The sequence below is a fragment of the Antechinus flavipes genome, chromosome 1 (genome assembly GCF_016432865.1).
Source record: "Antechinus flavipes isolate AdamAnt ecotype Samford, QLD, Australia chromosome 1, AdamAnt_v2, whole genome shotgun sequence".
Classification (NCBI taxonomy): Eukaryota; Metazoa; Chordata; class Mammalia; order Dasyuromorphia; family Dasyuridae; genus Antechinus; species Antechinus flavipes.
In genome coordinates this window covers 395,049,536-395,074,302 of record NC_067398.1, presented here as the reverse complement: position 1 = coordinate 395,074,302, position 24,767 = coordinate 395,049,536, and positions in this window count along the sequence as shown.

Here is a 24,767-nt window from a genome sequence, read left to right as displayed (position 1 = left end):
CCCAGAAATTTTTGTCATATAGTTAGTTCTTATTCCAGAAGCTGAAGTTTGGGATTTATCAAATACTATAAGATTTGACTATTATGTTGTATAATCTATTCCACTGATGCACCATTGTATTTCTTATAACCAGTACCAATGGTTCTGATGACTCCTGTTTTATAATATAGCTTTAGGGTTGGTACTGCTAAGCCACCACACTTTGTATTTTTTTCATTAATTCCAATGATAATCTTGATCTTTTGCTCCTCAGATGAATTTGGATTTTTTTTCAAGTTCTATAAAATAATATTTTGTTAGTTTGAGTGATATGGAATCAAACAAGTAGCATATTTAGGCAGAATTATCATTTTTATTATATTAGCTTGTCCTAGTCATGAACAAGTGTTATTTCTCCAATTGTTTAGATCTGATTTTATTTGTATGAGAAGTGGTTTGTAATTGTGTTTATATAGTTCTTGTACAATTTATCTTGGCAGGTAGATACCCAATTATTTTGTTTTGTCTACAGAAATTATATATGGAGTTTCTCTCTCTGTCTCTTGCTGCTGGGCTTTGTCAGTAATATATAGAAATGGTAATGATTTGTGTGGGTTTATTTTATATCCTGCAAATTTCCTGAAAGTGTGAATTGTTTCTAGTAGGTTTTTGGATGATGATCTAGGATTCTCTAAGAATATCATCATATCATCTGCAAAGAGTGATAATTTTATTTCCTCATTGCCTATCCTAATTTCTTTAATTACTTTTTCTTTTCTGATTGCTAAAGCCAAAATTTCTCATACAATGTTGAATAATAAGGATGATAATGGGCATCCTTGTTTCACCATCGATTTTATTGGGAGTGTGTCCAGCTTCTTTTCATTACAAATGATGTTTTCTGTAGGATTTAGATAGCTAATGCTTATTATTTTAAGAAAAACTTCCTTTATCCCTACACTTTGTAATGTTTTTAATAGGAATGGGTCCTGTATTTTGTCAAAAGCTTTTTCTGCATCTTTTGAGATTATCATATGATTTCTGTTGGTTTTGTTCTTGATATGGTTGATGATGGTAATAGTTTACCTGATATTGAACCAGCCCTGCATTCCTGGTATTAATTCTACTAGTTCATAATGTTCTACTTGTGATGTTCTCTTCTTTTATATAATATACGATGGTTCTCTGGGAGCAGGTTTCTTGGGGAGGTTTTCTGGAAGCAACCTTAGTTTCAGTTCAGAGTAATAATCACCCCCAATATAGCCAGCTGATAAAATCCAAACGTTTATTTCTTATCTCTTTCCAAGTCTTAATTCTTTTGGGCCTGGTTAGCTTTCTTAGAGGCCTCTCTTACTCCTTAGTTCCAAGAGCTCTTGCAGCTTGTCCTTTGCCTCTGCTTTCTTCAGCCTCCAGCCAGCACAAAGGTAGAAGATGTAATGAATCTGACTTTGCCTCGGAGAGTGGGCTTGTGGGCTTCTGTATCTCCCAGAGTGCTCCTCTCTGACTCCTGGCAATGTTCTGAACTGACTCTGACTAACTCACTGAAGTTCTTTTTATGTAAAAGGCTGACTCCTCCTCTGAAAGTGGGATTATGGGATCCAAGAATGGGATTATGGGTTTCTGACTTGTGAATCTCATACTGAATACTGACTTGGGAATCTCCCAAAAGTGTGAACTCCAATGAGTACTTAAATACATTAGTGAGCTAGAGGATTTGCTAAATATCATGCTAAATTAGGCAACTGATTTATCACTTTGTAAGGATTCTAACATCTCCTGCTTTCTTTTGATTTAGAACATAAGGTGGTTATGACCTCCCTGACTTCTCAAGGAGATGAGAACCCCCAAAAAGAAGGTGATCATGCTTTTCCTGACTGCTCAAAAAAGAAGTGAAAACACCATAAAAAGAAGGTGGTCACACCCTCCCTGACATCTCAGGAAGGAATATGAAAACACCAAAGGAAATAGGAAATCAAATCAGATTAGCGGGTTTCTAAAAGGGCTCATTTGAAACAGGTACACATAAATCCATCAATATGGGAGGTATTACATATAATTACATAAATTAAATAAGCACATAGCAATATAACAGAGGCTAGTTGTAATGTAACAAAGAATATGAATCAACATGAGAATTTATACATATCCATAAGTCCTAAAAATAGTCCCAAAGGAATCCATTATCCATTAGTTCATGTGCCAGGAATCCAATAATTCCTGCAAGCTTTGAAGTACTGCAATAGTCTCATCAACAATTTTTCATCTCAAGGAATCCAATGATTCCTGCTGGTTTTCAAGAACTGAAAGCTGAAGATTTTAAAGTTCTTTTAACAGCCTCATTATCAGCTGTGCTCTTTTGGTGTCAGATGTTTCTTAAATCTTCTCCTTTGTTTTGAGGTTTTTCTCTTTTTCTGTTTCTCTCTGATGGACAAGGTGAATAGGGCTCTTTGGCACCCATCTGATTCCTTCCCCACCTGTAGAGATACAAGCAAACCCTCTCTCCCAGGCAGTTAACCTATCTAATTCCCTTCTCTTTACCATTTTTGGGATTTCTCATCATCATCTGGCAATTACATTAGAGCTGTTTGCACTGCACACTGCCCTGTTGGATTAAAAAACCTGTATTCTCCCCAACTGTAATCCTGATTGTTTTTCTGTTGGTTGACCTTCTAAAGACTCTCTAAGTATAACCTCAGCTACTATCATGCCCCACCTGAATTTTGATTGATATCCTGGGGCTGGACCCTGCCTCTCATTTCCCTGGGTCAATATACATTCAGAGGCCCAGTGGAAGCCTCGGTTGCATTTTGGACATGGGGTTTGGGGTTTTCTCTCACCCTGTCTTCTCACTCTATCTCCATATCTGCATTGAGCTCTCAAGTGTCCAACTTTTCCACACTGAAAACATCGACGAGTTTCTCTATAATTCCTTTGCCAAGAAGGACCTTGTCTTTCCATGTTCATCATAGTTTGGGCATAATAAGCATTTGTGCCCACTGTGGCACAGTGCCTTATGATCTCCTCTAAAGGAGCATCTTTGTCTAGTCCCCATAAAATTCTTTTGCAAACCTCATTGGTAGTTTACTTAGGCAGATGTCTAGTCATTATTTCTGTGGCAGCATTATCTTCAATGGTCCTTATTACAGCTGTTTGCAAATGTCCCACAAAATCTGCAAAAGGTTCATTGGGACCTTGCTCTATTTTTGTGAAGGCTTTACATCTATCTTTCTGTCTGGGGAGAGAACTCCAAGATTTTATTGTAGCCTTAGAAATTTGCTCATACACTGGTATAGGATAATAAATCTGTTCTGAATTCTTTCCATACTGACCTTCACCAGCTCGTTGATCAAAAGCTATTTGTACATTAACTCCTGTTTGCCTATTGCATTGGGCTTACATCCTACATAATTCATGAAACTCCAAAAGCCACAACAAATTTTGTCGAGGTTCTAAACATATTCTAGCTATGGATTTCCAATCACTCGGGGTTAAGATTTCATGAGACAAATTATCTAGTAACATCTTAACATAAGAGGATGTAGCTCCATAAAGAATGCAACCCTTTTTCAAATCTTTAATTTTTTTCCAAATTAAAAAGAGTGCATCTTCTCCCTTTTTGACCTGAAGAGTCGAGCTCTTCAATCACAGGATATGCATTTATAAAATCAGATATATATTCTCCTTCATTTTTTGCCTTAATCAATGCTTTTTTAAAATCTTGTCACAGGCTCCTTAATAGGTGGTTCTGATTGCATTACTGCACCTCCCCTTTTTCCTTCTTCCTCCATCCATGAAGGGTTAATTGAGGGGGGAGGATCATGAGATGAGGAATGATCTAATTTCTCCTACTGTGAAGTACCATACTCAAAATTGTACTTAACTCCATTTTTATCTGATTCTTCTTCCTTTTCACCTAGTTTAGTTGGCACCTCCCCCTCCTGCTCTTTCTTCTTTTTCCTCATTCTAACACTTAGATAATTTCTTAAAGCCAGTTGTATTAAATTGTACGTATTAAGTATATCTTTGAAAATTACATTTTTATTGCCCACATTGGGCGCCAAAATGTGGTGTTCTCTTCTTTTATGTAATATGTGATGGTTCTCTGGGAGGATTTCTGGAGGCAGCCTTAGTTTCAGTTCACAATAATAATCACCCCCAATACAGCCAGCTGATAAAATCCAAAGGTTTATTTCTTATCTCTTTCCAAGTCTTATCTTTTTTGGGCCTGGTTAGCTTTCTTAGAGGCCTCTCTTACTCCTTGGTTCCAAGAGCTTTTGCAGCTTGTCCTTTGCCTCTGCTTTCTTCAGCCTCCAGCCAGCACAAAAGTAGAAGATGTAATGAATCTGACTTTGCCTCTGAGAGTGGGCTTGTGGAATTCTGTATCTCCCAGAGTGCTCCTCTCCAACTCCTGGAAATGTTCCAAACTGACTCTGACTGACTCACTGAAGCTCTTTTTTTTGCTCGGTGTAAAAGGCTGACTCCACCTCTGAGAGTGGGATTATGGGTTTCTGACTTGTGAATCTCATACTGAATATTGATTTGTGAATCTCCCAAAAGTGTGAACTCCAATGAGTACTTAAATACATTAGTGAACTAGAGGATTTGCTAAGTACCATGCTAAATTAGGCAACTGACATCACTTTGTAAGGATTCTAACATCTACTAGTTCATAATATCCTGCTAAATAGCTGTAATCTCTTTGCTAACATTTTATTTAAATTTTTTGCATCATTATTTATTAGGTGATTGGTTTATAATTTTCTTTCTTTGTTTGGGCCTTTCTTGGTTTAGGTATCAATGCCATAATTGTGTCATAAAAGGAATTTGGTAGTTCTTTATCTATTTTTGCAAATAGTTCATATAGTATTGTAATTAATTGTTTTTTAAATGTTTGATAGAATTCATTTGTGAGTCCATCTGGCCCTAGAGATTATTTTTGGGAGTTCATTAAAGATTTGTTCAATTTCTTTTTCTAAAATGGTGCTATTTTAAGTATTTTATTTCCTCTTCTGTTGACCTGGGCAATTTGTATTTTTATAAATATTCGTTCCTTTCAATTAAATTGTCAGACTTGCTGCTATAGAACTGTGCAAAATAACTTAATTATTGCTTTAATTTCTTTTTCATTGGTGGTGAGTTCAGCCCTTTCATTTTTGATGCTGATGGTTTGTTTTTCTTTCCTTTTTCTGGTTAAATTAACCAGAGGTTTATCTATGTTATTGGTTTTTTTTTTAATTATAATAACTTTTTATTGACAGAACCCATGCCTGGGTAATTTTTTATAACATTATCCCTTGCATTCACTTCTGTTCCGATTTTTCACCTCTCTCCCTCCACCCCCTCCCCCAGATGGCAAGCAGTCCTATATATGTTAAATATGTCGTAGTATGTCCTAGATACAATATATGTGTGCAGACCTGAACAGTTCTCTTGTTGCACAGGAATAATTAGATTCAGAAGGTAGAAATAGCCCGGTAAAAAAAAAAATAAAACTGCAAACAATTTACATTCATTTTCCAGTTTTCTTTCTTTGGGTGTAGCTGCTTCTGTCCATCATTGATCAATTGAAACTGAGTTAGGTCTCTTTGTCAAAGAAATCCACTTTCCTCAGAATACATCTTCATACAGTATTGTTGTTGTTGAAGTATATAATGATCTCCTGGTTCTGCTCATTTCACTTAGCATCCGTTCATGTAAGTCTCTCCAAGCCTTTCTGTATTCATCCTGCTGGTCATTTCTTACAAATGTTAGTTTTTTTTTTTTCATAAAAGTAACTCAGTTTTGTTTATTAGTTAAATCGTTTTCTTATTCTCTATTTTATCAATCTTTCTTTTAAGTTTCAAAATTTCTAATTTAGTATTTTTGGAAGTTTTTAATTTGTTCTTTTTCTAGGTTTTTTTGCATGCCTAATTCATTGATCTCCTCTTTCTCAGTTTTATTTATGTAGCTATTTAGAAATATAAAATTTTCCCTAAGACTGCTTTGGCTTTATCCCATAAGGTCTTGATATGTTGTCTCATTATTGTAATTTTCTTGGATGGATTTTTTTCTGTGATTTTTTTGTTTGACACACTTATTCTTTAAAATTGGGTTATTTAGTTTCCCATTGGTTTTTAGTCAATCTTTCTCTGTCCCTTTATTGAAAAGGTCTGAAAAGGAAGCATTAGTATTTCTACCTTTTTGCATTTGATTGTGAATTTTTTGGCCCATGGCCATTTTTTGTGTAGGTGCTATCTACTGCCAAGAAAAAGGTTTATTTCTTCCTGTTCCTATTCAATTTTCTTCAGATGTTTATCATATCTAAGTTTTCTAGGATCCTATTAACATCCCTAGTTTCTTTATTATTTGGTTTGTCATGAAGTTTGTCTGATTCTGAACAGGGAAGATTTCCCTCATTAGAGTAGTTTTTCTGTCTATTTCTTCCTGAAACTGGCTTAAAATCTTCTCTAGGAATTTGTCTGTTCTACCACTTGGTGCATATATACTTAATATACTTCATTATTTACTGTACCCATTATCAAAATGTACTTTCCCTCATCTCTTAAAATAATATATATTTTTATTTTTCTTTATCTGAGATCAGAATTGCTACCCCTACTATTTTTTTTTTACTTTAACTGAAGCACAATAAATTCTGCTTCAGCTTTTTACCTTTACTCTGCACATCTCTCTTTGTCAAATGTGTGTCTTGTAAACAACATATTGTAGGTTTCTGTTTTTTTTTTTTAATCCACTCTGCTATTTGCTTCTGTTTTATGGGAGAGTTAATCCCATTCACATCAACAATTATGATTGGGGCAGCTAGGTGGCACAGTGGATAGAGTACCAGTTCTGAAGTCAGGAGGATCTGAATTCAAATGTGGTCTCAGACACTTAATACTTCCTAGTTGCGTGAACCTGGACAAGTCATTTAACCTCAATTGTCTCAGCAAAAAACAAAACAAAACAAAACAGTTATGATTGCCAGCTCTGTATTTCCCTCCATCCTATTTTCTTTACTCTATATGTTTTTGTTCCCTTTTTCCACCTTGTCCTCAGTCCTGTGTTTTTTTACCCATCCAATACCTTATCTCCTGTCATCCCTTAGTAATTTTTTTTTAACCCAGTCCACCCACTATCTTAAATTCTATCAACTCTTCTCCCCTTCTCTTACATTTTTCCCTAGTGTTTCTGCCCTCTCTTCTATGCTCGCCATCTTTTTTCTTTTCCTTTTCCTTCATACTTCTTTACAGGATTAAATAAATTTTATGCCCATCTGAATAGTTATTACTTCTTAGAGCCAAAACTGATGAGATCAAGCTTTAGACAATGCTCATCCCCTCTCTTTTCACCCTCCATTGTAATAAGTGTATTTTGCCTCTTCATATGAACTAATTGTCCCATTATACCTCCCCTTTTCTCTTTTTCTAGTATAGATCTTTTTTCACTCCTTAATTTCTTTTTCTTTGATGTCATCATATAAGAATCCAATCACAACACACCCTCCGTCCATGTCATTAAAAGTCTCTTTCTTCACTTTAAGTCCATCTCCTCCCTTGAAAGATGATATGAATCCTACTGGGTAGTTAATTTTTGGTTGTAATCATAGGGCCACTGCCTTCTGGAATGTGGTATTCCAGGCCCTCCAATCCTTTGGTTGCTCTTTGATATTTGAATTGTTTTTGTCTGGTATCTTGCAGTAATTCTCTTTGAGATTATAGTTTTTGAGTTTCACAACAATGTACAGTTGGGGTTTTCTTTGTGGGATCTCTTTCCAGAGGTGATCAACTAATTCTTTCAAAGAGTATTTTCCCCCAGTGTTTCTACAGCACCGGGGCAGTTTTCATTAATGACCTCTTGAAGAATGCAATCCAGGTTTTTTTGGTCATGGCCTTCAGGTAGGTCAATAATTTTTAAGCTGCTCACTGATTTGCTCCTCTACTGATACAATCTGAAGGTCTTAGATGCTGATTTGCTGTCTCTCTTTCTCTCAGGCTTTCCCAGAGTCTATCTCTGGGCTGAACCCCCTTTTCACTCCAATGAGACTGGCCTTTCTTGAAGTTCTTTCGGTCTATCTTGAACTAGAGTTATTTCTTTTAAATGACCATGTTTTGGCTTAAATATCAAGTTTGTTGGCACCCTGCACATTTGTAGCACTATAACTGAGACAGAATTAAAATCTCTAATGAGAAGACAAAAAATGCTGCTGAAGAATAGCAAAGGACAATTACAACTAGCTCCAATAGTAATAAAGCCAATGAACCATAGCTGAAAGAAAGTTCAACTATAATATATCTAGCGATGAAAGAAAAGTATGATGTTGTAAAGATCAATATTACATTCCAGGATCTTATCCTGAAATGTAAGATCTATGAATGAAGGTAAGTTTCACCTGGTCAAACAGGAGATCAGCATCATCTTAGATGTTTGTGAACTCAATTGGATGATGATGGTGACTTTAATTCAAATGATCACTACATATACTACTGTGGGAAAGAATTCTTTATGGGAAATAGGATAGCCCTCATAGTTAATAAAACACAAAAGCAGCATAGTATATACTGGAGTATAAACTCAAAAATGATAGAATGATATCTATTTTAATTCAAAGCCAACTTTTAAACATTGTCGTAATATATCTGTGCTCTAATCTCTCATGCCAAAGAAGATGATGTTGATAAGTTCTGTGAAGACCTGTAACATTGTCTAAAAATAACATCCCCTCCAAAATGTGTCATATTCATTATAATGGATTGGAAAGTGAAAGTAAGAAATAAAGCGATAACTGGGATAATAGGCAAGTTTGTCCTTGTGATACAAAATATTGAGAAAGTTTATTTATTTTAAATCACATTGCTTTATGAATCATGTTGGGAGAGAAAAGTCTTTCTCTGTTTTATGCAAGGAAGCCTCTAGAGATATCAAATTTTCCCTTATTATCACTTTGGCTGCATCCCACAAATTTTGGTATGTTTGTCTCATTATTGTCATTCTCTTGAATGAAATTATTGATTGTGTCTATGATTTGCTGTTTCCCCCATGCATTCTTTAGGATGGGATTATTTAGTTTCCAATTCCTTTTTATTCTATTTTTCCCTGGTGCTTTATTGAATGTAATTTTATTGCATCGTGATCTGAAAAGGACGGATTTACTATTTCTGCCTTTCTGCATTTTATTTTGAGGCCTTTATGTCCTAATATATGGTCAATTTTTGTATAAATTTCATGAACTGCTGAGAAGAAAATAGACTCCTTTTTCTCTCCATTAAATTTTCTCCAAAGATCTATCATATCTAGCTTTTCTAGTGTTCTATTTACCTCTTTAAGTTCTTATTTATTTTATGATTTGATTTATCTAGTTCTGAGAAAGCAAGGTTGAGATCTCCCACTATTGGAGTTTTGTTGTCTATTCCTTTTTGCAACTCTTTTAACTTCTCCTTTAGTAATTTAGATGCTACAGCACTTGGTACACATATGTTTAGTATTGATATTACTTCCTTACCTATGGAAGCCTTTAACAAGATATAATTTCATTCCTTATCTCTTTTAATCAGATCAATCTTTGCTTTTGCTTGATCTGAGATAAGGATGGCTACCCCTGCTTTTTTGACTTCACTTGAAGCATAATAGATTCTACTCCAGCCTTTTACCTTTACTCTGTATGAATCACTCTGCTTTAAATGTGTTTCTTATGAACAACATGTAGGATTCTGGCTTTTAATCCAGTCTGCTATTTGCTTATGTTTTATGGGAGAGTTCACCCCATTCACATTTACAGTTAAAACTACTAATTCTGTATTTCCTATCATCTTATTAACCCCAAATTATACTTTTCTCTTTCCTTTCCCCCTTTTCCTCCTCTCCAATTTTTTCTTATGAGCACTACTTGCCTCAAGCAGTCCTCCCCCTTTCCTTAAACTTTTTCCCTACTATTTCTCTTTTTCCTTCTATTTATCCTACCCCTTCTTTTTTCCCCTTTCCCCTCCCACTTTTCTATAAGATGAGAGATGTTTCTCAATGAAACCAAATATATCTAATGAGAGTAAGATTCGCACAATATTCATTATCCTCCTTTCTTTCCCTCTATTATAATATGTTTTCTTTGTCTCTTTTTGAGATGTAATTTCCCTCATTTTTTCCCTCTCTTTTCCCTCATATTTTTGACTGTGTGGATCACAATAAAATGTGGCAAGTTCTCAAAGATATGGGAGTACCAAAGCAACAACCAATACAAGTTAAAAAGTATGTTGGTTAGAACCAAACATTGAATAACTGGTTGTTTTAAGATTAGTAAAGGAATAAGATATAAAACTGTACATACCATATCCAGCAATATCACTACTAGGTCTGTATTCCAAAGAGATAATAAAAAATGGAAAAGGACCCATATGTACAAAATGTTTATAGGAGCTCTTTTTTTTGTGGGGGCAAAGAATTGCAAATTGAGGGGATGTGCATTAGTGGGGTATAGCTGAATAAATAACATGTAAATGCAATGAACTACTATTGTTCCTTAAAAAAAAAAAAAAAAAGATGAAGAGATAGATTTCCAAAAAACCTGTGAAGATTGTGAATAAACAAATAATTTATTAGATACCTCCAGAAAACAGACAAATAAACAAAAAGGAAAGCAAAACCAAAACAAAACAAAATCTCAACTTCAAAATAACAATTCCCAGGAACATCAGAGCCAAAATCCAGAGCTTCCAGGAAAAAAGCAAAATACTTCAGGCAGTCAAAAATAAAATATTTCAGCTGAATTCAGAGAGCAGAAGGGAGTATATAACATTGCTCTTTAAATACTAGTTATTGTAATGAAACAAGAAAAATAATTTCTGGAAACAGACATAAACAAAACTGAAGTAAAATTACAATTTCTCTTAATGACATGGTGATTTTCTTACAAAAGCTCAGATATTACAATAAAATTTGACTTAAATAATTCATAACATCATAAAAGTTGAAGGATGTAAAACAAATGTAGATTAAAATTCTCTATCCCTAGGTATATCCAGCAAAATTAAGCAAGAAGAGCTAGAAAGATAAATTCTAATCAAGATAACTACAGAAGGTACAAAATATTTGAGAGTTAATCTACTAAGATTAACCAGTCACTAAATCACTCTACTTGTGAAATAAGAAGTTCTTTTGTTTTGTTTTCTGTTTTTATTTTTGTTTCTTTGCAGAATACAGTTGTGAATAATCAGAGAAATGTATTTTTTGCTCCTGTAAAGAAAAAAGCCAAAACATTTTTAAGTGACTATGCTACTTACATTAATTTACATATTCACTGCTATACTAATAAAGATATAATAATAATATGAAATACTGAAATTCTTATGGAATAAAAATAAGATTTAGAATTTCAATCATGAAAATAAAGTGAGAGGGAATGGAGTCTATACCGAATTTCAAACTGTGCCAAACAATATTAATTTGTCAGTGGTTAAAAAAAATATTGAGAAAAAGGGACAGAAAGAGACAGAACAAGATAGAAAAAGAAGGGAAGACAGAGAGAGAGAGAGAGAGAGAGAGAGAGAGAGAGAGAGAGAGAGAGAGAGCGCAAACTAATTACTAAAACATAGTAGTACATAATAAATTGAAGCAAACACATTTTTATACCGTTTTTCAGACCCCAAAATGCTAGTTATTGGGTCAAATACTACGTTACAAATACAGCTGGGAAATTTGGACAACTGTTGTGGTTTAGCAGACATGAGGTTTAGAACAAAGCTTTATTGCATAAACTTAGATAATCTTCAAATTGTTATAGAATCTAGATACAAAGTCATAAAATAAACAAATTAAAGGAACAAAAAGTAAATTGCCTAACATTAATTCACATGAGAAAAAAAAAAATATATATATATATATATATATATATATATATATAAAATTGAAGATGTTTTGCCAAGATAAATCGAATAATTAGACAGGCAAGAAGTGATTTAGGGGAAAAATCATTCCAACAAGGTTTTTCATTAGGATTTCATATGCAAAATATATAAGGAATTGATTAAGAAATTTAAAACTAAGAACTATTTCTCTACAGATAAATTGTTGAAGAACACAAACAATTTTCAAAGAAAGAGATTCACATTATCAACAATCCCAGAAAATGTTCCAATTTATTAACAGAGAAATATAAACCAACATAACTTTGTAAGCATTTTGAGGCAAATAATAGGCTGTTAGAAAATAAGTACTGAAATTCCATTTTGATCTAGCCATGCTGAACCAATGCAATTCAGAAGGATTGTCCAACTATCCATATCCTTTGATCCAGCTATTTCACTATTGCAAACTACATTTCAAAGAAATAAGACACACACATACACACACACACACACACACACACACACACACACACAAAGAGAGACAGAGACAGACAGAAACAAAGACAAAAAAGAGTCAGAGACAGAGACAGGGACAGGAAGAGATAGGAAGGACAGAAAGATAGATGGAGACAGAAAAACAGAGACAGAGAGAGAGAGAGAGAGAGAGAGAGAGAGAGAGAGAGAGAGAGAGAGTTAAAGACACAGAAATACTGAAAGACACATGCAGAGAATGAAATATACAACTAATTGCCTGACAAAAGTGATCAACTTAAAAAAGGGACATTTATTTAATTTATATCTAACATGGCTAATGTGGGAACCGTTTTCCTCAACTTTTTGGCCATATAGTTATATCTTTGTTTATTATTGAGCTTAATATATGAATAGTTAGAGGGACAGATTAATAAAAATCCTACTAATTTGAAAAATAAGACACAATGAACCGCTTTCAAAAGAAAGCATCCTTACCTCTCATTATAGCATGGAAGATTCAATCTCCCATTCTTTTCTAATTTATTATTGAATACATTTTAAATTGAGATCATATGCCCATTTTTCAAATTTAATGTAATATATGATGTAACTAGTAAATATAATCCTAATTTCTACCAAAAATGTTTTCCAGTTTATCCATCAATTCTTTTAGTAACTATGTTTATGGATTTATCACACACTGGGTTATAGTTTTCTTTTCTTGTGTTTGCTGCTTACCTAGTCCCTTCCCTTGATCTACCTTTTTTTTTTTTTAAAGTAATCCTACATCTTTTGAAGACTACTGTTATTTGGTAGTTTTTCAATTGGGTCTGACTTATGAACCCTTTTGGGGGTTTCTTGGCAAAGATAATGAAGTGGTTTATAATTTCTTTCTCTAGATCATTTTATAGGTAAAGAAATTGAGGCAAACAAGGTTAAGTGACTTTTCTGGGATCACACAGCTAGTAAGTATCTGAAGCTAGATTTGAATTCATGAAGATGAGTCTTCCTTACTACAGGCCTAATACGCTGAGGTCTGGTAATGACATAATTTTTCTTTTGCTATTTTAAACATTTTTTTCATCTTTCAAGTGAATGTTATTATTATTTTATGTGATTCTATAAAGTATGCTCAAGTTAATTTAATTGACAAAATAATAAATTCATAAATTGATTTAGGTAGCATAATTATGTTATATCACCATGCTGCAATTATATAAACATTATTATCTTATCAATTACTTATTTTCTTTTTTCTATAAAAATGTTTCAAATTGTACATATATAAATTTATCATATAGCTGATATGTTTACTGTCATATTCTCTCTATATTATGTGGTTATTTGAGTGCAATTGCTGTTATTAGTTTTTTTTTCCTGTTTTTGTTAATACTTTATAGAAATACTAATTATGTTTCTGGCTTTATTTTGTATCCAGATATTTTCCTAAAGTTATCAACTATCTCATTTAGTTTCTTTAATGATTTTATTAAATAATTTCTGTGAACTATCACATTTTCTGCATAAAAGATAAATTTTAACTCTTTGTTGTTGCTTATGCTTTTAATTTCTTTTTATTTGCCACTATGCACACTTTGTATATATGTTGTATTTCCCCTCCATCTCTATAAATTGTAAATTCTTTCAGGACAAGAGCTTTTTCAAATCTTGCCTTTTTCTTCTAAGAACCTACTATAGAAGCAGACACATGGTAGCGATTTGATAAGTGTTTTGTTTAATTGGATTTGTTTGAATGTAATCTAGCATATTAACATGCCTCTGCTGGCTGCAGCTTTGCTATTTTTAAAAAAAATTTTGATCAGTACTATATCTATGTAATTATCAGATTCATTGATAAACATTAAATAACAGAAGGCCTAACACAAATTTTCGGGGTACTCCACTAGAGAGCATCTTTTAAGTTTAAAGCCCTTTAAATCCTTCTATATCAACCCATTTTGTACATATAGGAAGTTTTATGTAATATACCACAAAACCAACTGGATGATAGACTACATAAATTTTTGTTTAACTTCCAAACCCTACTGCCTTGAAATAACAGAAATGTACAAAATATATTGTCATTGATATTATATTAATAAAAGATGAGAAATTGGTGTACGTAATCCTTTGAAGTAATATCAAAAAATGGCATTTTATGAAAGCCTCATTTCCTTTAGCTTCTGTCAACCCATCTTGTATTCTTCAGGATTTATCTGATATGCTTCCATTTTTGCAAATTATGTGTGGTGGATCCATCTTTACTTTCTCCTCATTGATACTATGTGACTTTCACTCCCACCCCCTCCATATGAGAAACTATTGAATTTGCTTAGCCATTTTATGAAAGACTTGAGTAACTGTAGAGAGTGGGAAGATCCAGTAGTATAGTAATGACTAGTAAAGGGAGAATATTTCATGAGTTAAAAGTTAATATTAACAAAAAAATGGTAAGAAAACTCCTGGCTAGATTTCTGCAATCCTTCCTGAAGAAAGGAATATTAGGCTTATTCCTCACCCCACTTTCCAGGGTTAAAAAGATAAATATTTTTGGTATGCTTTTTGGGTACGAAAATATTCTTGTTAGAAAAAGAGGAAACAAGTTCATCTTGTATAATTTTATCATTTTCTTGAATTACATTCACATTGAACTTTTTTCTCTTCTTTCTTTGTTTCTTCACTTTTCCTCAATATAGATTAAAATATAGAAATAAACAAAATCTTTTTTTCATGAGCTTACTTCTGATGTTTTCATAAAGGCTTGTGCTATGATTTTGTATTGTCTGCTTTACAATGAACTTCATATTCACTTTAGGAGAACTAGGTATCTAAAAGAAAACTAGCAACTATACTAGTTGAGGAAATTGAATTTAATTAATTTCAATTCACTAGTTATTTACTGGAGGTGGTATTGTTTGTCTGGCACTGACCTAAACCCTTAGGATGCAAACATACAAGAGAAATCCTCGATTCAAGGAATTTCCATTATATTGGGAGGATACAACATGTACAAAAATTGTAAATACAAAGTGAACATAAAGTAATTTTGTGGGCTCAGTTAAAATTCTATTAGAAGAATTAGGCTTTAAAGAGAGTCATTAAGGAAATAAGTGGTTCTAAAGGAGAGGGAGGAAGTTGTAGTATATTGCAAGCTTTTATGATAACCACTTCAAAGGAAAAAAAGAGTGAAAGAAACTATCTTAAATGAAGAAGCTAAAGAAGACATTCTCCCTCCAACCCACTTCCACCCCATTTTCATACAGTATTGTATGAGAAAAAGAATAAATTGTTCACTATGGGTAGGAAGAGGTCAACTTGTGAAGTTTTTTTTTTTTTTTTAAACACTGTTTATTCTTTCATTTTGATATATTATTCATTTTTATTGACTTTTCTCAAAATTTTATTTTATTTAAAAATTATTTATTTAAAACTAAATACAAAGTAACAAAAAATAGAAAAAAGAAAGACAGAAAAAGGAAACAAAACAAAATATTGTCATGTGCCCAGAAGAACATCAGGGAGAATTCAAAATATGAAAAAATAATTCAGTTTCAAAAAAGCATATATAGTAATAGAAGACATTATATTCATGACTGTCTGTCTTTGGCTCCGTGTTGGTTATTCTTTTGTTTTGTAAGCTGAACGTTTTACTTTATTCTTTTTTATTCCTTTCCTCCTGCTCCCCATCCCCACCCCCTCCATTTACACCAAGCAGTTTACAGTTCAGCAGGGATATATTTACGCATACATACTATGTGTATACAAACATATGCATGCTTTCCTACATACATATGCATAGTTAAATAATTTTACACATGCAAAGACATACAACTTAAACAATATTAATATGGCTGAGATAGAATTTAGATTTGTCTCTTCATTGAATCTTGAAGTTTGACTTTGTCTGAAATCAATGATTACTAACCCTACTTTTCTTCCTAAAATTTTACTTCTGATCTTGTTATTGAGTTGGTCTCTTATTTCCTTTCATTACTAACTCTTCTACTTTAGTTCTATTCCTTAACTTGCCTTGCTATCACTTAACCTCCTCCCATCCATAGAATTCTCCCTAATCTTTGGTTTTTATATTTCTCCTCCCCCTTTATCCTATTCCTATCAATTCATCCTATCAATTTTACCCCGCCATAAATGTACATAATTTTCTACCTTCCTATACTGTACCTTATCCAATACCCTCTCTTATTTCTTTACAGATTTTGGAGGGTTCCATATCCTTCATGACACACACATATATGCATGTATGTATTGTTCCCTATTTAACCCATTCCCATTGTGAGCAGGTTTTCAGAAATTCCAACTCTTCTCCCTCATCTAATGCCTCTGTTAGTTCTTCCACTGCATCTCATTTGCATAGCATAATTACTACTTTTTATTTCCTAGATGTCAGATCATACTCATCTCTGCCCCAATTTTTCTTTTGCTATTTTAAACATTTTTTTCATCTTTCAAGTGAATGTTATTATTATTTTATGTGATTCTATAAAGTATGCTCAAGTTAATTTAATTGACAAAATAATAAATTCATAAATTGATTTAGGTAGCATAATTATGTTATATCACCATGCTGCAATTATATAAACATTATTATCTTATCAATTACTTATTTTCTTTTTTCTATAAAAATGTTTCAAATTGTACATATATAAATTTATCATATAGCTGATATGTTTACTGTCATATTCTCTCTATATTATGTGGTTATTTGAGTGCAATTGCTGTTATTAGTTTTTTTTTCCTGTTTTTGTTAATACTTTATAGAAATACTAATTATGTTTCTGGCTTTATTTTGTATCCAGATATTTTCCTAAAGTTATCAACTATCTCATTTAGTTTCTTTAATGATTTTATTAAATAATTTCTGTGAACTATCACATTTTCTGCATAAAAGATAAATTTTAACTCTTTGTTGTTGCTTATGCTTTTAATTTCTTTTTATTTGCCACTATGCACACTTTGTATATATGTTGTATTTCCCCTCCATCTCTATAAATTGTAAATTCTTTCAGGACAAGAGCTTTTTCAAATCTTGCCTTTTTCTTCTAAGAACCTACTATAGAAGCAGACACATGGTAGCGATTTGATAAGTGTTTTGTTTAATTGGATTTGTTTGAATGTAATCTAGCATATTAACATGCCTCTGCTGGCTGCAGCTTTGCTATTTTTAAAAAAAATTTTGATCAGTACTATATCTATGTAATTATCAGATTCATTGATAAACATTAAATAACAGAAGGCCTAACACAAATTTTCGGGGTACTCCACTAGAGAGCATCTTTTAAGTTTAAAGCCCTTTAAATCCTTCTATATCAACCCATTTTGTACATATAGGAAGTTTTATGTAATATACCACAAAACCAACTGGATGATAGACTACATAAATTTTTGTTTAACTTCCAAACCCTACTGCCTTGAAATAACAGAAATGTACAAAATATATTGTCATTGATATTATATTAATAAAAGATGAGAAATTGGTGTACGTAATCCTTTGAAGTAATATCAAAAAATGGCATTTTATGAAAGCCTCATTTCCTTTAGCTTCTGTCAACCCATCTTGTATTCTTCAGGATTTATCTGATATGCTTCCATTTTTGCAAATTATGTGTGGTGGATCCATCTTTACTTTCTCCTCATTGATACTATGTGACTTTCACTCCCACCCCTCCATATGAGAAACTATTGAATTTGCTTAGCCATTTTATGAAAGACTTGAGTAACTGTAGAGAGTGGGAAGATCCAGTAGTATAGTAATGACTAGTAAAGGGAGAATATTTCATGAGTTAAAAGTTAATATTAACAAAAAAATGGTAAGAAAACTCCTGGCTAGATTTCTGCAATCCTTCCTGAAGAAAGGAATATTAGGCTTATTCCTCACCCCACTTTCCAGGGTTAAAAAGATAAATATTTTTGGTATGCTTTTTGGGTACGAAAATATTCTTGTTAGAAAAAGAGGAAACAAGTTCATCTTGTATAATTTTATCATTTTCTTGAATTACATTCACATTGAACTTTTTTCTCTTCTTTCTTTGTTTCTTCACTTTTCCTCAATATAGATTAAAATATAGAAATAAACAAAATCTTTTTTTCATGAGCTTACTTCTGATGTTTTCATAAAGGCTTGTGCTATGATTTTGTATTGTCTGCTTTACAATGAACTTCATATTCACTTTAGGAGAACTAGGTATCTAAAAGAAAACTAGCAACTATACTAGTTGAGGAAATTGAATTTAATTAATTTCAATTCACTAGTTATTTACTGGAGGTGGTATTGTTTGTCTGGCACTGACCTAAACCCTTAGGATGCAAACATACAAGAGAAATCCTCGATTCAAGGAATTTCCATTATATTGGGAGGATACAACATGTACAAAAATTGTAAATACAAAGTGAACATAAAGTAATTTTGTGGGCTCAGTTAAAATTCTATTAGAAGAATTAGGCTTTAAAGAGAGTCATTAAGGAAATAAGTGGTTCTAAAGGAGAGGGAGGAAGTTGTAGTATATTGCAAGCTTTTATGATAACCACTTCAAAGGAAAAAAAGAGTGAAAGAAACTATCTTAAATGAAGAAGCTAAAGAAGACATTCTCCCTCCAACCCACTTCCACCCCATTTTCATACAGTATTGTATGAGAAAAAGAATAAATTGTTCACTATGGGTAGGAAGAGGTCAACTTGTGAAGTTTTTTTTTTTTTTTTTAAACACTGTTTATTCTTTCATTTTGATATATTATTCATTTTTATTGACTTTTCTCAAAATTTTATTTTATTTAAAAATTATTTATTTAAAACTAAATACAAAGTAACAAAAAATAGAAAAAAGAAAGACAGAAAAAGGAAACAAAACAAAATATTGTCATGTGCCCAGAAGAACATCAGGGAGAATTCAAAATATGAAAAAATAATTCAGTTTCAAAAAAGCATATATAGTAATAGAAGACATTATATTCATGACTGTCTGTCTTTGGCTCCGTGTTGGTTATTCTTTTGTTTTGTAAGCTGAATGTTTTACTTTATTCTTTTTTCTTCCTTTCCTCCTGCTCCCCATCCCCACCCCCTCCATTTACACCAAGCAGTTTACAATTCAGCAGGGATATATTTACGCATACATACTATGTGTATACAAACATATGCATGCTTTCCTACATACATATGCATAGTTAAATAATTTTACACATGCAAAGACATACAACTTAAACAATATTAATATGGCTGAGATAGAATTTAGATTTGTCTCTTCATTGAATCTTGAAGTTTGACTTTGTCTGAAATCAATGATTACTAACCCTACTTTTCTTCCTAAAATTTTACTTCTGATCTTGTTATTGAGTTGGTCTCTTATTTCCTTTCATTACTAACTCTTCTACTTTAGTTCTATTCCTTAACTTGCCTTGCTATCACTTAACCTCCTCCCATCCATAGAATTCTCCCTAATCTTTGGTTTTTATATTTCTCCTCCCCCCTTTATCCTATTCCTATCAATTCATCCTATCAATTTTACCCCGCCATAAATGTACATAATTTTCTACCTTCCTATACTGTACCTTATCCAATACCCTCTCTTATTTCTTTACAGATTTTGGAGGGTTCCATATCCTTCATGACACACACATATATGCATGTATGTATTGTTCCCTATTTAGCCCATTCCCATTGTGAGCAGGTTTTCAGAAATTCCAACTCTTCTCCCTCATCTAATGCCTCTGTTAGTTCTTCCACTGCATCTCATTTGCATAGCATAATTACTACTTTTTATTTCCTAGATGTCAGATCATACTCATCTCTGCCCCAATTTTTCTTTTGGACTATTTAATTACTAATATCAATCTTAGACACATGGTTTATATTTCCACATATAAAACATAGTTTGTATTTATTGAGTACCTTGAAATCAGTCTTTGAAGTTGGTTCTTATATGTAAAATTTTCTATTGAGTTCAGGTTGAGACAAAAATCCTTAAAATCTGTGAATTCATTGAATATCCATTTTTTGTTGTTGAATATTATGCTTAATTTTGCTGGATATAATAGTTTTGGCTGCAGGTCTAGGTCTTTTGTATGCAACATGAAATATTCTAGTATATGCAGTCTTTTAATGCAGCTGCTGATGGATTCTATGCAGTTTTAATTGTAGGTCCAGCATATTTTATTTATTTTTATTTATTAGTTTCTTGTAAGATTTTATCTGGGAGTTTCAAAATTTAGCAATAATGTTCCTATGTGTTTTCCTTGTAGGATCTCTTTAACATGGTGATTGCTGGATTTTGTTCTATTTCTATTTTCCCATCATGTTCTATCACTCCAGGACAATTTTCTTTGATTATTGCTTGTATTATTATGTCAAGGTTCTTTTTTGATTATAGCTTTCAGGTAGTCCAATTATATTTTTTCTTCCTGATCAAGATCTGTTGTTTTTATTCATAAAATATTTCACATTCTCTTCTCTTTATATTTTATTTTGTTATTTCTTGATCTCTTATAGCTTCACTGGCCTCTCCTTGCTCAATTCAAATTTTTAAAGATTGCCACAGGGTATGAAGAACAGCCCCACTATGTGTCAAATGTATGTTGCTGCTGCTCTTGCTCCAATAAGAAAAACATTTCCAAAAGTTATGCTATTACATTATATGGATGATATTTTGGGATGTGCACCGGAGGAACAAATTCTAGAAGCATGTCTACAAAAAACCATAGAAACACTAAGATACTACAAACTTCATATCGCTACAGAAAAAATTCAAAGACATGCTCCTTTTCAATATTTAGGATATGAAATATATCCTAAGGCACTTACACTACAAAAACTGTCTTTAAGAACAGAGAGGTTGAACACCTTAAATGATTTCCAAAAATTAATAGGAGATATCCAATGGATGCGTCCAGTATTAGGTTTAACTACCAATCAATTGCAACCCCTATATGACATTTTAAGGGGAGACACTGCTTTAAATTCACCACGCCGGCTTACAAAAGAAGCTCAAGAGACCTTGAGAGAAGTTGAACTGGCTTTATCCAATGTAGTTGAGAGAGTAACTCAAAAACCCTTGGAAATATCAGTTTTTGCTACGAAAGAAGCACCCACAGCAGTCCTTCATCAAGGAGACAGTGTGATAGAGTGGGTGAACCTCCCAGCACAACCAGAACAAAGCCTTACGCCTTACCCAGTGCTTGTGGCTAGAATTCTATTAAAGGCCATTAAGCGAGCAGTACAATTATCTGGGACAAGACCTGACAAGATATACACCTTCTATACAAATGCACAAATTAATGTATGCTGTGAAACCATCCCAGAGTGGCAGATTTTATTGGCCATGGCTCCAAATTTTGCACATGGATCTCCATTAAAGATAACCAGACTACTGCATAATTGGCAATGGATTTTTGAAGAGAAGGTTTCTAAGGTTCCTCTTGAAGGACCAACCATCTTTACAGACGCAGCCAAACAAAATATTTGTGCTGTATACTCTCATGATCTAACAGTAAAAAGAGTAGTCAGAACTCCTTTTCAGTCCACTCAGCAGAACGAATTATATGCGATCATGCTAGCTCTCACTTATTACCCAGGCGACATAAATATAATATCTGATTCAGCCTATTCAGTAGGGGTGGTACAAAGAATTGCCACAGCCCAAATAAAATTTGCAGCTTCTAATATATATCAGCTCTTTAAGGAACTTCAAGAGCAAGTGAGAAAGCATCCAGGAAAGATTTATATCCTGCATGTCCATTCACATAGTGGACTTCCAGGTCCTATTTTTGATGGAAATTCAAAGGCAGATAGCCTTTTAACTATGTTGGCCAGTACGCCTTTATTTCAGGAGGCCCAGGAATCCCATTCTAAATACCATCAGGCTGCTCGAGCTTTGCGTTTACAGTTTGGGATTACAAAAGAAGAAGCTAGGAGCATAGTGAAAAGCTGTACAGCTTGCCTTCCCTTCCACGCTCCTACACTGCCTCCAGGGAAGAACCCTCGTGGTTTGAGACCCAATGAAATCTGGCAAATGGATGTGACTCATTATAAATCTTTTGGTCGTCTGTCTTTTATCCACGTTGTGGTAGACACCTTTTCAGGATTCACTTTTGCCATACCAGCAGCAAAAGAGACAGCCCGAGTGGTCACTGAATTCCTCATTCAAGCATTCGCAATTATGGGTGTGCCACAAGAAATAAAAACAGATAATGGACCGGCATATACCTCCAAACATTTTGAACACTTTTGTGCACAGTATAAGATTCTACACACTACTGGCATACCCTTCAATCCTCAAGGTCAAGCAATAGTAGAAAGAAGAAACAGAGACATTAAGACACTCCTCCAAAAACAAAAGAAAGGAGGAGCCACGGGTAACCCTAGAGAACTTCTAAATTTAGTTCTCTATACCATTAATTTTTTAATCTTTGATAAAGATGCACTGGCTCCAGCAGACAGGTTTTATAACCCACCAGAAGAGCAGTGTCCAGTGCGAGCAGCTCCACTATCTTTAGATAATCGCCAGGTGATGTGGAGAGACCCAGAAAGTGGTGAATGGAAGGGACCAGATAGACTAACTGCTTGGGGGAGAGGATTTGCTTGCATCTCTACAGGTGGAGAAGGAATCAGATGGGTACCTACGAGCCGCATTCGCCTTGTCCATCGCAGAAAGATGGAGCAGACCCTTGAAACAAAGGAGAAGACCAAGAAATATTGGGTGGTTCTGTTGCTGATTGTGCTCACAAGAATTATTAGATTCCTGGCACATGAACTAATGGACAATGGAATCCTATTGGACTGTTTCTAGGACTTATGGACATGTGTAAATTTTCAGATTGATTCTTGTTATTTGTTACATTACTACTAGCCTGTGTTATATTGCTATGTGCTCATGTAAATTATGTATAATGCCTCCCATATTGATGGATTTATGTATACCATGTATATCTGTTACAAAGTTCTGGCCCATATTGATGGATTTATGTGTACCCCCTCAGAAACCCCCTATATTTTAAAACAAAAGAAAGGGGGAGATGTTGGAATCCTTACTAACTGCTAAGTAATTAGAGTTGATCTAATCTTACAAGAAGTTGTTTTGGCCAGAACCTGAAACAAGGTACTAAGTAGAACTAATCAAGACAAGGCTTGTGTTCCCACCTTTACTCATTGGACTCCACAAGTATGCTAGCTTCACAAAGTACACTTTCTAACTTCAAGAGAGTTCACACCTCCCTTAAAGTCATTGGGCCAGAGAGCACTATGGGAGAAAACCCATAATCCCATTCTCTCAGAAGAGGCAGATAAAAAGCCAGCGATGAAGGATCTATGGCAGAATACACATATTTTTCCTCTTGGCTGGCTGATTGCGCTAGACTCGAGAGAAACGACTCTGCTGCAGAGAACACTTTTGACGGACTTCAGTGGAGCTACGCCAGAAGCCCTCTCTCCGCGGCAAATTGGTGCCTGGGCCCCCCAGAAGGAGATAAGAGAGATCTTCCATCTCTGTTGGAGGCAGAAGAAGGCAGAGGCAGAGGCTGAAGGACAGAACCTTTGGCTTTGGAGACATCCGAAGGGCTCTAAGCCTCTAAACCGGCTGTCCTCTGAGAACAAACTCCAACATTTGAACTCTAACAGATATGCAACCAAAAATAACTTACCCAGCCAAAATGAGAATCTTTTTCCAGGGAAGAAGATGGACATTCAATGAAATAAGTGAATTTCACCTATTTTTGATGAAAAAACCAGAACTTAACAAAAAGTTTGATCTCCAAATATAGAACTCAAGAGAAACCTAAAAAGGTAAAAAGAAATCTTGGGAACTATATTTCTGCTATAAAGATATATAAAGAATACATGTATACCTTGTTCTAGAAACTAGATGGGGAAAGGAAATTGTACCCAGAAAAGGGTAAAATGGGGGTACTACATCTCATGAAGAGGCAAAGGAAAACTTATAACTGAGAGAAAGAATGGAGGGAGATGAACATAGTGTGTATCTTACTGCCATTAGAATTGGTTTAAAGAGAAAAATTTTAGACATATTCAATTTATGGTGAAACTTCTCCCACCTCATTGAAAAGTGGGAGGAGAAAAGTGAAAAGGGAAGGAATAAGCTAAGCAGAAGGGAATACAGAAATTGTGAGGGAAAGGAGTAAGATAGGGGGAGGAACTCTAAGATGGGGGGAAGGATACTAAAAAGGGAGAGCTGTGAGAAGCAAGTGGGGCTCACAAGTTTAGTACTGCAGAGGGGGATAAGGGTGAAGAAAGGGAGAAAAGTATAAACAGGGGTTAACAAGATGGCAAGTAATACAGAATTGGTAATTTTAACCATAAATGTGAATGGGGTAAACTCCCCTATAAAGAGAAAGCAGTTAGCAGAATGGATTAAAAGCCAGAATCCCACAATATGTTGTTTACATGAAACACACCTGAAACAGGGAGATACATACAGAATAAAGTTAAAAGGTTGGAGCAGAATCTATTTTGCTTCAGGTGAAGTCAAAAAAGCAG